This window comes from Giraffa tippelskirchi, chromosome 5 (genome assembly GCF_054371585.1).
Source record: "Giraffa tippelskirchi isolate mGirTip1 chromosome 5, T2T-mGirTip1v1.2.pri, whole genome shotgun sequence".
Classification (NCBI taxonomy): Eukaryota; Metazoa; Chordata; class Mammalia; order Artiodactyla; family Giraffidae; genus Giraffa; species Giraffa tippelskirchi.
The window spans coordinates 111,817,278-111,835,158 of record NC_137279.1 but is presented as its reverse complement, the minus strand read 5'-3'; the positions used below and the strand labels follow the sequence as shown (position 1 = coordinate 111,835,158).

General features: G+C 43.5%; 1 long non-coding RNA gene across 1 annotated transcript; it reads left to right on the top strand.

Annotated features, from left to right (window-relative positions):
- Positions 1 to 658: 658 nt before the first annotated feature.
- LOC145507038 (uncharacterized) lies at positions 659 to 16,996 on the top strand. Its single transcript, XR_014054517.1, has 4 exons — positions 659 to 792; positions 12,580 to 12,711; positions 13,705 to 13,797; positions 15,463 to 16,996. It is a non-coding gene; the product is annotated as an uncharacterized LOC145507038 (long non-coding RNA).
- The last annotated feature ends 885 nt before the right edge of the window (positions 16,997 to 17,881 follow it).

Genomic DNA, 17,881 nt, shown 5'->3' with positions numbered 1-17,881 from the left:
GACTTATATTAAAGATGAAATTACAGAGAAGGCATTTTTAAAAATTAGATTGCTTATTGGGAGTGGCCGTGGGGGTTGGTGGAGACAATGGGGGTGGTCAGGCCACAGCCCTATACTAGTCATTGGTATTTAACGTCCAGTGCTTCTCCCCTGCACCACAGGGGCAAACCCCTGAGAATGATGTGTCCCAGGCTCCTTTGTCTTCTGGCTTCTGAGTGAATGAGAGGCACTGGCAGGAGACTGAAGACCAAGAGAATTCAGGAGGCCCAGTTGCTAGTCTGAGCAGGAGAGTCAGGGAGAGTCTGTATCTCTTCTGTGACCCTGGACACCACTGGCAGCTCTATCTTAGTTCCAACTCCTCTATCCACAGGATGGTCTTGCTCCTGGGATAAGGTGACACCACACCCTCCCTCTCTCTGCAGCCCAGGGTTGGTAAGCGCTATGATCCTTTAACTTCCTACAGTATATAGTACTGATGAGCAAACTCCGGGAGATGGTGAAGGACAGGGAAGCCTGGTGTGCTGCAGTCCGCGGGGTCACAAAGAGTCAGACATGAGTTAGTGACTAAATAATTACAAACAACCTCTCTTTAAGTTTCTTCTATTGAGCTTTGTGACATGGATGCATTTTCCTGACTGGACCATCTTTCCTAAAAGGTGCCTTGACACAGTCACTAGCAGGAATGGATTTGAAGGCAGCTATCTGGCGAGAGCCGAGTTTAGAACCATTGCCCTGACCAACAGTTTATAGAATCTTTTGATGCTACCACACAACCTTCTGAAAAACAAGCACGTAAGTCACAAACAAAATGGGTCTCTGTTATCCCAAGTGAAGTCACTCAGTCGTGTCGAACTCTTTGCTACCCCATGGACTTCTTCAGGCCAGAATACTGGTGTCAGTAGCGGTTCTCTTCTCCAGGGGTTCTTCCCAACCCAGGGATGAAACCCAGGTCTCCCACACTGCAGGCTGATTCTTTACCTGCTGAGCCAGCAGGGAAGCCAAGAATACTGGAGTGGGTAGACTATCCCTTCTCCAGCAGATCTTCCTGACCCAGGAATTGAACCGGAATCTCCTGCATTGCAGGCAGATTCTTTGCCAGCTGAGCTACCAGGGACTATTAGGAGGGGTCCTGTTACCCCAGGGATCCTATTAATCATGTACCATGCTGTACAACACAGGCTCTTCTTCCCAAATTATGTTCAACATGTCCTGCCAGGATCTTGGTGAGGGACGGAAGGGAAGGAGGAGAAAGAGATGCTGCTCACCCAGGGAATTCCACTCAGAGAAGAGACCTGAAATCAGGCAAACGATGACAGAGCATATATCGATGAATGCTTGCTTCCAGGCAGTTTCTCTGCCTCGCAGCCCAACCTCATGCCTCTGCTACCTGGACTGATCAGTTAGTACTACGGAAGTGGAAACTTTCCTATAATATCAGCCTCAGAAAAACACTACCGAGATGGGAAGCTCCCCAAACACAGCCCTCCCTCCCCTAACATAATGATACCACACCTGCAGCCTTCTTTTTGATCCCATGAATATTTATTGAGCTCCCAGAGTGTGCCCTCTTGGGAATTTCAAAGAAATATGAATCATAGCCCCTACCTTCAAAAGGTCTTTATCTATCTGCAGAGAGGAAGTGGACCTACCTGAACCATATGAAGAGGGGCACAAGGCAGACCTCTATCCAGTGTCAGGATGAGGGTTGGGAAGGCAGGTAGTGGGAGCTTTTACTGGTTGTGCTCCAACTAGAGCTTTAGAAGCACTGCTCACTAAACATTTTACATATATCACTCCTTTTAATTATTCCCCAAATACTGAGGACTGTATATCATTATTTCCATTTAATAGAAAACTGAGATTCCAAGAGGTTAAATATTCCAGAATCACAGAGCTCTTTGGTTAAGTATCTCAGGATAGCCATGGTAGAGCTGGAATCACTACCTCGTTTGTCTGGTTCCAAACTCATGCTTTTCCTACCATTTCACTCACTCTGTTCCTACTATAGCCAGGGGCAGAAACTGGACTTAGTCCTGGGTACCCTGGGAAGCCAAGTAGTGAAGATGCTGGACTGAGGCTGGGACATTAGGTGGGCCATGTCTGAGGAAGATCACTGTCTGGGGTCTGGGGTCTGCAGGGTGAGCCCAGGAAGAGACTAGGGACAAGGAGATGAGTTAAAGGAACTGTGCCAAAGATCCCTGTAGATGCCCTGAGACTGGAAAGGAATGGGTGCAGAAAGAAATGGTTTGAAGGGTTGAGAGAATTAATGAGCCCTCAATGACTCATAATTTGAATCTGATTATGATTTTGAAAAAATTTACCTCCTCAATCTGAATCTAAATGCCAAATATGCTCTTTTTCCTCCATCTAAATTAAAAAAGGGGGGAGTTGTAGTTACTCCATAAAAAATTATAATTTATACTTGTTGATTTCACGATTAGGATGGTTTATTGAGTTATTAAAAACTGTAATACCAGGAAAACAATACTGGTTGTCAACGTTTCCAGTGGGTAAAAAGGGAGTTGATGGAATTCAGGTTCAGGCAAATGTAGTAGGCCATGGAGAGGTTCCAGAAAAGACTCACTTAAAAGTTGTAGAGGAGGAAGCTAGAGGATTATTGGCTTGAGGAAGAGTTGGCAGCAGAAAGGACCCACTGGGAAGAGATTTGTCACTCATTAGGAAAGAATTAAATCTTTCAAAGACTGGAGTTGAGTAAGTCAGCTACTCCTTGGGCAATAAACAGACCAGAAGGGTAACAGATAAATGTATAAATATAGCCTTATTGCTTAAGCTGTGTCAGATTGATTGATTAAACTAGAGATCTGTAATTTGCCTGCTGAGATGTATGCTGTAACCTGAGGTTTCCTCCCACTGTTGTGTTCTTTATTTTGAAAATCTGAATGAATAGAAAACTCACCTAGGACTCCAGATAAAGGATCTTAATGTAAAAGAAAAAGGATCTGCACGTTCAGATCCTAATGTAAAAAAAAAAAAAGCTCTGTCCCTTAATTTCTTGGTTAGTGAGAAAAGTAAATATACATGAACATTGATGCTTTCTGTTTGAGGTTTCACTAGAATTAGGGTCATCAGGAAGGAGACTCAGCTTGTGAGAGGACACATGGTTTAAATGAGAGGAATAGTGTAAGGCCTCAGTCTAAACTTCTCATTTCATGGACTAGGACACTGAGACTCACAGAAGGAACGTGGCTTCAGGTTGAGGCGCTAATGGAAGGTCTAGACCAAGAGCTGAGAGGAATGGGAATTAAGAAAATGAGAAAGAGCTGATGGTAAAGACCTGAGTCTTAAAGGAAACTGACAGCCAGGAGCAGAAGAGCTGTACTCCAAAATACAGTAATAAAGTGTGGGAGAACAAGAATAGTTCAGTATAATGGAAGCCAAAGGAGAGGATTTTGAGAAGAAAAAGATTAGTCAGTGTAGCAATGACCCCAAAATGATTGAGGAGATGCGATGTAAGCAATTTTTGAATTTGTAATGTGATCTTTAGAAGTACCCTTGTAGTAAAGTGATAGGAAGGGAAAAACAGTCAAGTGAAGGGTGTGTGTGTGTGTGTTCACCTGGGTCCTGTTTGAATTCTCCTGCCCTGACTAGAAGGTGGTGAAGCTAAAATGAGAGGGGGATTGGCACCAATGATGAGTCCTGTGAAGCAGAGGTTGAAGGTGAGATACTCTTCCCTGACACTGAGGGAAATGCCCAAATCAGGAGCCGAGAGTCAAGCATGGAGCCGACTTCCTAGAGAGGAGTATGGGATGAGCCCTGATCCCAAAGGGCCGGAAACACAGACTGAAAGGGAACTGAGCCAGAGAATGAATCAGGATGCACTCAAGGAAGAGGGAAGGGCCCCGGAGCCAGGAGGGATCAGTCTGGGGCAGATAAACTAGGGGCGTTGTCCAGAGATGGCTTGGTGTGTCTGCCACAGTGACGGGGGTAGGAGCAGGGTCAGCTTTATAAGCACACAAACTGCCCTCAGAAGGCTCCAGGCTTGGTTTAATGTTCTGTTCTCACCATCTTGAAATTCTTAATAATTTTATCTTACAGTTTTTTGTAGGTAAAGTCTGATAGGATGATGGAGAGAATGTGTGTGAGAGGAGTACTGTGTGATGTGTGTTGGCCTCTGTCCCAATTTCCTATAGTGTTTGTGATGTCCCATGAGCACAGAATTTTCCCGGAGTCATGAGGTGTGAGACACTCAATGAAAACACAAGGTAAATGTGCTATGTATGTGGTTGAGTAATTCGAGGTGCTAACAGCTCCCCCCTCCATGAAGCCACACTTTCCATTTGGACTAGAACTTGCTTCCAAAACAGACTGCAATAATGTTTTAGCCCACAAATGACTAAGGAACCCTATCCTATCCTTGCTCATGTTACTTCTCTTGAATTAACCAACCACTCACACTGAAAATGATGACATAGGAGAGGGAAAGACAGGACAACCCTTACTCCTTTTCCTCTCAGCCCTTTCTTACTCATCAGTAAGCTGGAGACAGAGAATATTGATAGAATGTGCACGAATTGAGAAGTCAAATGAAAAGCAAAAAAGAGCATAAACAAGTCCAGACACAGTTAATGTTAGCACCTCTCCACTAGCTTTTCAATTCAAGTGCAGCTTATAAATATGCATTCACTTGAAGGGAGAAATAGCATATTTAGAGAGGAGTGTGGATATTAGAGCTTCCCTGGTGGCTCAGATGGTAAAGAATCTGCCCACAGTGCAGGAGACCCAAGTTCAATCTCTGGGTCAGGAAGATCCCCTGGAGTAGAAATGGCAACCCACTCCAGTATTCTTGCCTAGAGAATTCTGCTGACAGAGGACCCTGGTGGGCTACAGTCCATGGGGTCATGAAGAGTTGGACATGAACAGAACAATGAAGCAAGCCTGTGCTCTATGACTGTGAAAATAACCACTGATTTCTACTCACACCCATTTTCTTGTTGATGCCACAGCTTCTCTTTCAACCAAATAGGACAAATTGGGTGTTTTCTCATTTATTAGGCAGTGATAATGATTTTCCTTCAGCATACTGTATACTTTTATTAAGGATAAAAGTATTTCATGCCTGAGACCAGACTAGATGCTCATGACAGGAGCACAGTCACTGCCCTCACTGAGTTTTCAGTCTGATGGAAGATACACAAGTAAATAGGTGGCTGTGATGCCAAGTGATAATTGCCATGGGGATGGACCCACAGGGATGCTGAGGAACACTCAAGAGGGACTTAAACCCAGCTGTGAAGCATTCCCCAAAAAGATGATAGTTATACTGAGTTCTTTTCTTTTTTTAATAAATTTATTTATTTTAGTTGGGGGCTAATTACTTTACAATATTGTAGTGTTTTTTGCCATACGTTGACATGAATCAGCCATGGGTTTACATGTGTTCCCCATCCTGAACCCCCCTCCCCATCCCATCCCTCTGGGTCATCCTATTGCCCCAGCCCTGAGCATTTGTCTCATGCATCAAACCTGGAATGGTGTTCTGTTTCACATATGATAATATACATGTTTCAATGCTATTCTCTCAGAACGTCCCACCCTCACCTTCTCCCTCAGAGTCCATAAGACTGTTCTATGCATCTGTGTCTCTTATTCTGTCTCGCATATAGGGTTATCGTTACCATCTTTCAAATTCCATATATATGCATTAGTATACTGTATTGGTGTTTTTCTTTCTGGCTTACTTCACTCTGTATAATGGGCTCCAGTTTCATCCATCTCAACAGAACTGATTCAAATGTATTCTTTTTAATGGTTGAGTGATATTCCACTGTGTATATGTACCACAGCTTCTTTATCCACTCGTCTGCTGATGGACATCTAGGTTGCTTCCATGTCCTGGCTATTGTAAACAGTGCTGCGATGAACATTGGGGTACACGCGTCTCTTTCAATTCTGGTTTCCTCGGTGTGTATGCCCTGCAGTGGGATTGCTGGGTCATATGGCAGTTCTATTCCCAGTTTTTTAAGGAATCTCCACACTGTTCTCCATAGTGGCTGTACTAGTTTGCATTCCCACCAACAGTGTAAGAGGGTTCCCTTTTCTCCACACCCTCTCCAGCATTTATTGCTTGTAGACTTTTGGATAGCAGCCATTCTGACTGGTGTCAAATGATACCTCATTGTGGTTTTGATTTGCATGTCTCTAATAATGAGTTATGTTGAGCATCTTTTCATGTGTTTGTTAGCCATCTGTGTGTCTTCTTTGGAGAAATGTCTGTTTAGTTCTTTGGCCCATTTTTTGATTGGGTCGTTTATTTTTCTGGAATTGAGCTGCAGGAGTTGTTTGTATATTTTTGAGATTAATTGTTTGTCTGTTGCTTCGTTTGCTGTTATTTTCTCCCATTCTGAAGGCTGTCTTTTCACCTTGCTTATAGTTTCCTTTGTTGTGCAAAAGCTTTTAATTTTAATTAGGTCCCATTTGTTTATTTTTGCTTTTATTTCCAATATTCTGGGAGGTGGGTCATGGAGGATCCTGCTGTGATTTATGTCAGAGAGTGTTTTGCCTATGTTTTCCTCTAGGAGTTTTATAGTTTCTGGTCTTACGTTTAGATCTTTAATCCATTTTGAGTTTATTTTTGTGTGTGGTGTTAGGGAGTGTTCTAGTTTCATTCTTTTACAAATGGTTGACCAGTTTTCCCAGCACCACTTGTTAAAGAGATTGTCTTTTCTCCATTGTATATTCTTGCCTCCTTTGTCGAAGATAAGGTGTCCATAGGTGCGTGGATTTATCTCTGGGCTTTCTATTTTGTTCCATTAATCTATATTTCTATCTTTGTGCCAGTACCATACTGTCTTGATGACTGTGGCTTTGTAGTAGAGCCTGAAGTCAGGCAGGTTGATTCCTCCAGTTCCATTCTTCTTTCTCAAGATTGCTTTGGCTATTCAAGGTTTCTTATATTTCCATACAAATTGTGAAATGATTTGTTCTAGTTCTGGGAAAAATACCGTTGGTAGCTTGATAGGGATTGCATTGAATCTATAGATTTCTTTGGGTAGTATACTCATTTTCACTATATTAATTCTTCCAACCCATGAACACAGTATATTTCTCCATCTATTTGTGTCCTCTTTGATTTCTTTCATCAGTGTTTTATAGTTTTCTATATATAAGTCTTTTGTTTCTTTAGGTAGATAAATTCCTAAGTATTTTATTCTTTTTGTTGCAATGGTGAATGATATGGTTTCCTTAATTTCTCTTTCTGTTTTCTCATTATTGGTGTATAGGAATGCAAGGGATTTCTGTGTGTTAATTTTATATCCTGCAAATTTGCTATATTCATTGATTAGCTCTAGTAATTTTCTGGTAGAATCTTCAGGGTTTTCTATGTAGAGGATCATGTCATATGTTGAGTTTTGAAGGACAGAAAGTAATTTGCCAGACCATGGAGATAAGGGGTAGAGGGAAAACCATTCCTGGAAGAGGGAAGAGCATGCTGATGGATCAGAGGAGAGAATGGGGGTGCATGTGTGCATAGTATACATGGGGGAGTGCAAGGACAGGGCAAGTGATACAGAGAGCTCCAGGGGTAACAGCAGAGAGATGAGAACAAGAAAGGCCTCCATACCATACTCCTGAGTGAGCTTTATCCTGATGACTGTGAGGGGTCATTGAACTGTTTGAGGAAGGAGGGTGTCATGATCAGATTTGCATCTTTGGAAAGACGGTCCTGGAAGCAGTGCGGAGAACAAATTGGGAGATGGTAAGGCTGAGAGAAGGAGGTCATTTGGAGATGGTTGCAGCTATTAGGGTAAAGAAATGGGAACGATGGCTTTCAGTGGGGGAGACATGGATGGGGTGGGGTGGGGAGAAGGTGATGAAAGGGAGGAAGAACTGGTGAACTTGGGTATTGATTGGATATATGGGGTCAAAAAGAGAGAGAGAAATACAAAACTACTTCCAGTCCTCTAGCTTGGGAAGGAGGCTCACAGTATTTCTGTTCTCTAGACTATAAACAGAAAAGGAAAGCATCGAGTGGGAAAAAATGATGCTGAGTCTGAAGGACCTGTGAGATATCCAGTAAGCCACTAGGTATGTGATTCTAAACCTCTGGAGACAGATTTGAGCTGAAGATATAGACTGGTAATACAGGAGTTATGCCCAGATAAATCAGGGCTGAGGACTTCCCTGGTGGTCCAGTGGTCAGGACTCCATGCTTCCAAAGCAGGGGGCATGGGTCTGATTCCTGGTTGGGGAACTAAGATCCCACATGCCATGCCAAACAAACAAACAAACAAACAAACAGAAAAGAAATCAGGGATGAAAGAGGGTTTTGGAAACACTGACATTTAATGGCAGGCCAAGAAACTTGTTTAAGAAGTCTTAACCAGACACTTGGGAGAAAAACCTAGAGAAGGTGATATTTGGATGCCCAAGAAAAGAATGAAACACATGAGGAAAAAAATCACCAGCTGAAAAAAAAGTCATAGATAATAACTAATATTTGAAAATTTTAATCCAATTAAAATGTATTAACTGGATTTAGCAACAGGGTCTGTTTTTGTCAGTGACAAGGACGGTTTCCCCAGGGGGTGATGGAATGCAGGCCAGATTGTAGTGTGCTGAGGGGTAGAAGTGGGAGGTGAGAAAACAAAGATAAATATAGACAACATTTCATGACATTTGACTTCAAAGGGGAGAAAAGAAATAGATGATAGTTAAAGTGGGACCTATGTTTAGAGGAGGATTTCATTGGTTTAAATGGAAGTTATTTAATCAGACTTAATTGCTGATGGAAAGAGGGATGGGGGAAGAGAAAGAGAAAGAATACAGGAGATAGTTTTCCAAAATGCTTTCATATTTACTCATTTATTTAGCCTTACAGTTCACTTAGAAGACTCTTTGCCTTTTTTTTCCTTCCATTTTCAGGTAGAGAAACAAAATGAAACCCAGAGAAGTGAAGTAAATTCTCTAAGATTATATGTCAGAGAGACAAGCCTAGACTCTGGGGTTCCACTGGGCAGTAAAGCTTCAGGAAGAAAAATGCATTTTCATCCATAAAATCCCTTGAGCTCAGAGCAGATCCAAGGTGCTGTAATTATCTTGCCCCCCACTCCCCACCCGCAACTGGGAGGGGGAACCAACCTCCTAGCTCTTATCAGACTCTATTGAGCTGGAGCTTAAATGAGCAACAGCAATCTGTTATTTTCCCCATGTTTGCCTTGCAAGTTGCTCTTTTAATTCACATCCAGAGAGGGAGAAGGAGATGAATATTAAAAGCGCACATCAAGGGACTGAGGGAGGCAGGGAGACAGGGAACTCCTCAGTATGCAAGGACAGAAGTAGGGTTTGACACAATGCAAAATCTGTTGCCCGAGTCTGCTCTGGTCTCTGACAAGTCTACTCTTGGGGATTGTTGCTCACTAGACTGTTTGGCTGTTGGGAGAGGGGATGTTTCTGGAATTGTCTAAACTGTGAGCTTGACTCACTCTGGAATGATGGCAGAGAGAAGCTGTATTACTGAGACATTGAGAGAATAATTCTTTCCGAAGTAAGGAGTGAGGCAAGGGGTAGATTTCTGTTATGGGACATCTCCTTAAAAGGAGCAGTAAGTTACACTGGAGTGAGGTGGTTTGGGGTGTAGGGAAGATGGATGGATAAGGTCTCAGTGTCAAGAGTAACATTTTCTTTTGTGTCTACTAAGTAATAAAGTTCAAATTTACCAAGTTAACTTCCTAGACTGGTCAAAATCCAGGACAGAAGTCGGCAAACATTTGAGACGTGTTTGTCATTGCTGGTCCAGAATACCTACTCAGGGCTTTTCTGCTTTGTGAATCTGAGAACTGTAAAGAATGAGAACTTAACGAGAGAGCATAGGAAGACAGTCTCAGTTCCATGTGCTACAGTGAATTTTCACTTTCAGAGACGCATAAAGCTTGTATTTGCTGATTCAGGCAAGGTCAGTTCTGGAAGACCTCAAGGTTGTAATAGATGATGGCCAGGATTGGTTGGCCCCTTTGTCCATGGAATTCTCCAGGCAAGAATATGGAGTATTTCTTGGAGAATGGGTAGCCATTCCCTTCTTCAGGGGATCTTCCTGACCGAGGAATCAAACCCGGTCTCCTGCAATGCATGCAGATTCTTTACCATCTGAGCCACTAGGGAAGCCCCAATATGGCTCTGCAGGTAAAGAGTCCACCTGTGATGCAGGAGAGATAGGAGACGTGAGTTCCACCCCTGGGTCGGGAAGATCCCCTGGGGGAGGAAATGGCAACCCACTCCAGTATTTTTGCCTGAAAAATCCCATGGACAGAGGAGCCTTGTGGGCTACAGTCCAAAGGATCACAAAGAGTCAGACACGTCTGAACAATTTAGAATGCCCTGATAAGAAAACCGTTGGCTGATTGGCTGTTAATCCATACGAAGCACAAATTTACACAGGGCTGCCATCTTTAAAATCTAATACTGTGCATGAAATGTTGTAAATATTTCACAAATTTTTGTTTAATGACTGAATGAACACTCTTTATTCTTTATTGCTTTATTCAGATGATCTGTGCCAATTCAATCCAACAACTTTTTATTGAGCATTTTCTATGTAAGAGGAACCTAGAAAACTCTAGAAAGGGACTTGTCTTCCTAGTTGTAGCAGAGTGTAGCATAGTTGTGCCTATGTCCACATCCTCTTAACACTCTTGATTCCTCAATAAGCTACTGGCTCCTTCCTGAAAGCATTTGATTCTCAGACTTGGGGCTTTCTCTTTTTGCAGGAGTCTGCTCAGCCTGTGCACATTGTGGCTTGGACTAGTGCTCCTGGGAGCACTCTTCAACTAATGACAGGTGGCAGCCAGGGCATAGATAACACAGCTTCCTAGCCCCTCAGTTCAGTTCAGTTCAATTCAATCGCCCAGTTGTGTCCGACTCTTTGCGACCCCATGAAGAGGCACAGCACACCAGGCCTCCCTGTCTATCACCAGCTCCCTGAGTCCACCCAAACCCATGTCCATCGAGTCGGTGATGCCATCCAGCCATCTCATCCTCTGTCATCCCCTTCTCCGCCTGCCCTCAATATTTCCCAGCACCAGGGTCTTTTCCAATGAGTCAGTCTTCACACCAGGTGGCCAAAGTATTGGAGTTTCAGCTTTAACATCAGTCCTTCCAATGAACACCCAGGACTGATCTCCTTTAGGATGGACTGGTTGGATCTCCTTGCAGTCCAAGGGACTCTCAAGAGTCTTCTCCAACACCACAGTTCAAAAGCATCACTTCTTTGGTGTCAGCTTTCTTTATAGTCCAACTCTCACATCCATGCATGACCACTGGAAAAACCATAGCCTTGACTATACGGATCTTTGTTGGCAAAGTAATGTCTCTGCTTTTTAATATGCTATCTAGGTTGGTCATAACTTTCCTTCTAAGGTGTAAGCGTCTTTTAATTTCATGGCTGCAACCACCATCTGCAGTGATTTTGGAGCCCCCCAAAATAAAGTCAGCCACTGTTTCCCCATCTATCTGCCATGAAGTGATAGGACCGGATGCCATGATCTTAGTTTTCTGAATGTTGAGCTTTAAGCCAGCTTTTTCACTCTCCTCTTTCACTTTCATCAAAAGCCTCTTTAGTTCTTCTTCACTTTCTGCCATAAGGGTGGTATCATCTGCATATCTGAGGTTATTGATATTTCTCCCGGCAGTCTTGATTCCAGCTTATGCTTCCTCCAGCCCAGCATTTCTCATGATGTACTCTGCATATAAGTTAAATAAGCAGGGTGACAATATACAGCCTTGACGTACTCCTTTTCCTATTTGGAAACAGTCTGTTGTTCCACGTCCAGTTCTAACTGTTGTTTCCTGACCTGCATACAGATTTCTCAAGAGGCAGGTCAGGTGGTCTGGTATTTCCATCTCTTTCAGAATTTTCCACAGTTTATTGTGATCCACACAGTCAAAGGCTTTGGCATCGTCAATAAAGCAGAAATAGATGTTTTTCTGGTACTCTCTTGCTTTTTTGATGATCCACTGGATGTTGGCAATTTGATCTCTGATTCCTCTGCCTTTTCTAAAACCAGCTTGAATATCTGGAAGCTCACGGTTCATGTATTGCTGAAGCCTGGCTTGGAGAATTTTGAGCATTACTTTACTAGCGTGTGAGATGAGTGCAATTGTGTGGTAGTTCTAGCATTCTTTGGCATTGCCTTTCTTTGGGATTGGAATGAAAACTGACCTTTTCCAGTCCTGTGGCCACTGCTGAGTTTTCTATATTTGCTGGCATATTGAGTGCAGCACTTTCACAGCATCATCTTTCAGGATTTGAAATAGCTCAACTGGAATTCCATCACCTCCACTAGCTTTGTTTGTAGTGATGCTTCCTAAGGCCCACTTGACTTTTCATTCCAGAATGTCTGGCTAACCAGGATGTAACTTAATCCCTCAGGTAGATCAATTCTGAGATTGCTCTACACACTCTCCTGGAAGTCCCTAGGAAAAGTGAACCCCAGTTGCCCACTGAGCAATGGCAAACCCTGCGTTGACTCCCATCTTTCCCTTTCCTCCACTCCCATATATCATACAGGTGCTTCCTGGGATTGCCTTCCAAAGAAACTTCTTCCAGTCAAATCTTTGTTTCAGGGTCTGCTTTCAGGGGAACCTAGCTGAAAAGACACAATCTGTGGTAAGTATATTTGAATATGATCTGCAAGGATGAAAAGAAAGTTTCTACCACTGAGCAGCTGGAGGCAGAAATGGAAGAAGGAGTGAATGGTAAGTACACTCTCATGATCATAGCTGAATACTTGCCTGAAAGGGGCTAGTTAAAAGACAAGATCTCTGGGAGTAACATGGTAGCAATTACAGGGTCCCTCCAAAATACGTCTGCCTAAAATCTCAGCATGTGACCTTCTTTGGATATAGGATCTGCAGATGTAATTAGTTATGAAGAGATCATACTGGATTAGAGTGGGTACTAAATCCGATGACCAATGATTTTATGAAGAGGAGAAAGGGATGTACAGAGATACACACAGGTTAAGAAGGCCATATTGGAAAGTGGAGTGATGCAGTGACCAAACCAAAGAAAATCAAGCATTTCAGGGATCACAAGAAACCAGGAAGAAGCAAGGAAGGATTCTTCTCTAGAACCTTCAGAGGGAGCTGCTGCTGCTGCTAAGTCGCTTCAGTCATGTCCGACTCTGTGCGACCCCATAGATGGCAGCCCACCAGGCTCCGCCATCCCTGGGATTCTCCAGGCAAGAATACTGGAGTGGGTTGCCATTTCCTTCTCCAGTGCATGAACAGGAAAAGTGAAGTGAAGTCGCTCAGTCATGTCTGACTCTTAGCGACCCCATGGACTACAGCCTACCAGGCTCCTCTGTCCATGGGATTTTCCAGGCAAGAGTACTGGAGTGGGGTGCCATTGCCTTCTCCGTCAGAGGGAGCATGGCTCTGCTAACACCTGGATTTCAGACTTGTAGCCTCCAGAACTGTGAAAATATAAATATCTGTTGTTTTAAGCTACCCAGTTTGTGGAACTGTTTCCAGCAGCCCCAGGAAACTAACATAGATATGAAAGTAAATAGATAAGAATTATGGAAGATACAAAGCGTTATGTAAAGACAAGGTGATGATCTATATTTTTTAATGTTGTTATTTTGCTTGGAGTCCCTGCTTGTTTTCTCTAGCCTGTCCTTAGTGTTCATTAATTAGGTAGGGAATCCTAAAAGGACTCTATCCAGCTCCTTTTTTTCTGCCCAACAGGCCTGAGTCTACAGAGGCCAGATCTGTGTTTGCTGTAGGCAGATGACTGTTTTCTGAGCTCAGAAGTGGGAAGAATGGAGGAGGGCACTGAAGGTACTGAGAAATGTCAGCCTAATGCTCACTCAGTGGGCAGAGAGAATGTTTTTCTGCCTAATGAGATTTGAAAAATATTTACAAGGCAACTTCAAAGCCACTGGATAAAAAACAGAATGAAAGGAGGTATAGATTAAGTTAAAAGGAAAAGTGATGAGTTAAAATGGAGAGGGAGACAGTCTGAGTTCCCCAGTGTTCCTTTAGGGCCATCTTACTCTTTCCCCCTCTTTATGGACTTTAATGATTCCACAAAGATGCCACCCCTGATTTGGGCATCTGGTCTACCTTCCTCTGGCCTCAGCTCCTACACATCTTACCACCTATAGGGTATGATTCAGTGAGGGCATGCATGCTCTCTGCCTTCAAATACTTTCCCTGCTTGTTGTTCACTATTTATTATTTCCCTACCTTAATTTTCTTTAATAATTGATCAACACTTTATTTCTGCCAAAAAATAAAACAAAACACCAAAGAGTTCACTTGCAAATGGCCTTGGTGGTGGGGAGGAATAGAACATTAGCTTAAATTTTGACTTAACTGTAAACAACTGTCATCAAGGCAAGTTTTGATGGGGAAAGGGAAAGAGAGAAGACAATGTCTTGGACTCCTCTGACTTTGCTCAGCATGGCAGGTCTGGGCATGCCTCCCCCAGGGACTAAGAACTCAAGACCAGTTCATCATGTCTTCTCAGCAAACCTACTGATGCTCTCTCATCCCAGGACCTTTTTCTTCCTACATGTTCTCTGTCTGTATACTTTACGTGGTATATCAGGTCTAGAGTAGGTTTAGTGTCTCAGATAATAATAACAACAAATACCCATTGCTGGCATGTGCTAACTTAAATGTATAATCTGAGCTAACCCTCTAGGCATTCTACAAGGTAGATAATCGATTACACAGATGCAAAAAGAAAGCTTATGTCACACAGCTCATAGATAGCATAGCCAGGATTTGAAACCATACCTCTCTAATTTCAGGGCCTGAGTCCTTAACAAGACTCTCCTTCATGAAATTCATCCAGTTCTTCCTCTAATCATTCTCTAGACACCTCCTAGCTTTCCTCTCCTCTTTCCAGCCTGACCAATAAATGCAGAGCAAGAGCTGCTCTTTCCAGCATCTTCAAATAATTTTCATAGGTGGAAGGGAAGGGTGGAGGTATGGAGAGATGGTTAATTTTGCTTCCATTTCTTTTCTCACCCTCAACAGTTCTTTCCAAGTATTGTACTCGGCTGCTGTGTCATCCCCTAGAGTGAGAGCCTTCAGAGATTCTCAGACAGCTTTTACCTCTGTGCCCAAACCTCTCTCTCTCTTTGAAAGGAAATAGAGACAAAGTCTCAAAATAGTTCTTCTGTGGATCTTTATATAAACATGTTTGAGAGCTTTAAAGTGGACAGCTATGACTGCCAGCAAGAGTTTGATCCCCTTTTCCCTCCTTTATTCCTCCCAAGACAGGTATATCCCAGATACCAGATAAGAAGTTAGCTCAGCTGTAGTTTATAAACTGCTGGTGCAGGAAAGGCTGTTTATAAATGTGAATTCTCCCTTCCATATCCTGCTCCTGCTCCATTTTTTGCCTTATTGTTACCTTTTAGGAGTTTCACTGCTGTACTGGGGTGGTGATGTGGGATTGGGGAGGATGGGGTCACTGGTTTCTGTATTTTCCAGGGTCAAGACTGGTCTGACCAAGTTCAGAGGTGCAGGAGGATTCAAGGATATTGAGAGAAACACACCTCAGGCTAAAAAGCTAATGGAGGATGCTGTGATTGGTGCAGAAATAGCCCTGAAGGATACTCTTATGTGAAGCCATGATTCTGCTGGAAGAAGACCAGTCAGTTCTGAAATTAAGACTAGAGTCATAGGTGGGGCCCATAGCTGAGTTCTTCATTCGGAAATGGAACAGGACCCTGAAGTTCTTGCCCCACTATGTCCTCAGCCTGCCTCTGTCTGAAAAAATTTAGTCAAAGAATAAGTCTAAAGAGCCTCTTGATGAAAGTGAAAGAGGAGAGTGAAAAAGTTGGCTTAAAGCTCAACATTTAGAAAACTAAGATCATGGCATCCAGTCCTATCACTTCATGGCAGATAGATGGGGAAACAGTGGCTGACTTTATTTTGGGGGGCTCCAAAATCACTGCAGATGGTGATTGCAGCCATGAAATTAAAAGATGCTTACTCCTTGGCAGGAAAGTTATGACCAACCTAGACAGCATATTAAAAAGCAGAAACATTACTTTGCCAACAAAGGTCCATCTAGTCAAGCCTATGGTTTTTCCAGTAGTCATGTATGGATGTGAGAGTTGGACTGTAAAGAAAGCTGACACCAAAGAATTGATGCTTTTGAACTGTGGTGTTGGAGAAGACTCTTGAGAGTCCCTTGGACTGCAAGGAGATCCAACCAGTCCATCCTAAAGGAGATCAGTCCTGAGTGTTCATTGGAAGGACTGATGTTGAAGCTGAAACTCCAATACTTTGGCCACCTTATGCGAAGTGCTGACTCATTGGAAAAGACCCTGATGCTGGGAAAGATTGAAGATGGGAGGAGAAGGACAACAGAGGATGAGATGGTTGAATGACATCACTAACTCAATGGATGTGAGTTTGGGTAAACTCCAGGAGTTGGTAATGGACAGGGAGGCCTAGGTATGCTGCGGTCCATGGGGTCACAAAGAATCTGACACAACTGAGCAACTGAATTGACGTTTAATCAGAGAAATGACAACATGCAGAAACAAAGAAAAACAGTCGAAGGAGACCAAGTAATAATAATGTAGTCATTAAGCATAGTCAAGGACTTTTAGTTCCTTCTCAAGGGCCACAGATAATATTCTGAGCCATATATTGTGAGCTGTTTTATAGCTACTGAAACCCTCACCAGATGAAAGTAGTTAACTACATGATGACCAGACTGTGGCCGTGACATATGCTGCCACAGTTCTGAGAATTGGCCTCAAAGAAATGAAAACAAACTGACCCTGGAACTGAAGATTATCTGTACCTAAAACAATCAGGATGACACTGGTCAGATCACCAATGACCAATCTGAAGATGTGCATGTAGCCCCCCCCCCCAACTACCTGTAAAAGCTCTTGCCCTCTGATTGTTAGGGGCTGGGGTGGGGGGCGGGGGGGAGTTGGCCTTTTGAAAGACATCCGGCCTCTCTACCAGTTGACAGCATCTGAAATAAAGCAAACTTTCCTTTTAACCAACCTGGTCTCTTTATTGGCTTTTGAGCAGTGAGCAGCCAGACCCTCCTTTTTGCTAACAATTCCCGTGAGGCTGCCTGGAGCTCCAAGATGTAAATCAGGACAGGAAAGCCCTGCTCCAGCTTGTCAGGATGAGACTGGCTCAGGGCCAAAGTTCCTCCTCTGGGACTCTGCTCTCCCTCATCCATGTCTATCACTGCTGAGAAGGGTAGAAACAGACACTCATCTGATCATCCTCCATCTTACCATTCCAGTCACATCCAAAAAGAGCAGAGGAGGACACTGAGTGGGGTGGCAGTGCCAGGCAATTGGTTATAGTTTGCTGAGGACACTGGCTATGGATAGTGATGCTCTAAATCCCCTGCCCTCTCTGACCCCTTGTAGAAGGTGAGCCCAGGCCTGCGCAGCTGGAGCCTGTCCCTGGGCCAGCCTCCACCTGCAGTTCCCCATGGGCCAGAGCCCAGGACCATGTCTTAATGCTCTCATTACAGTCCACATTTCTATACTGTTACCTGGGATTCCCTGGTCAGCAACCCTCTTTCTAATTGTCCTGAGTTCCTCATCCTGCTTAATCAAGTCTGCTCTCAGGTAATTTTTGTTTGCAGCAATGGGCTGCAGAGATGGTGAAATGAGCCCATCTCAGTGGGAGGAAAAGAAGAGGGCGGGCACTGGGCAGGCAAAATGATATTCAGTGCTTTGTTCCACTGATGGCTCATGGCTAGGGTGGGTGTGGGAGACTAAAAACCACTTTCAGAGTGTGTGGGGGCATGTGTTCTAGGGCACCTTGAGCAGCAGGGTGGGGTTGGAACCTTGGGATAACAGAGTTGTTGGCACTTGAAAGTATGAAGTGGCTGCAGTGCTGTCTCCAGGGGTGATGATGATAA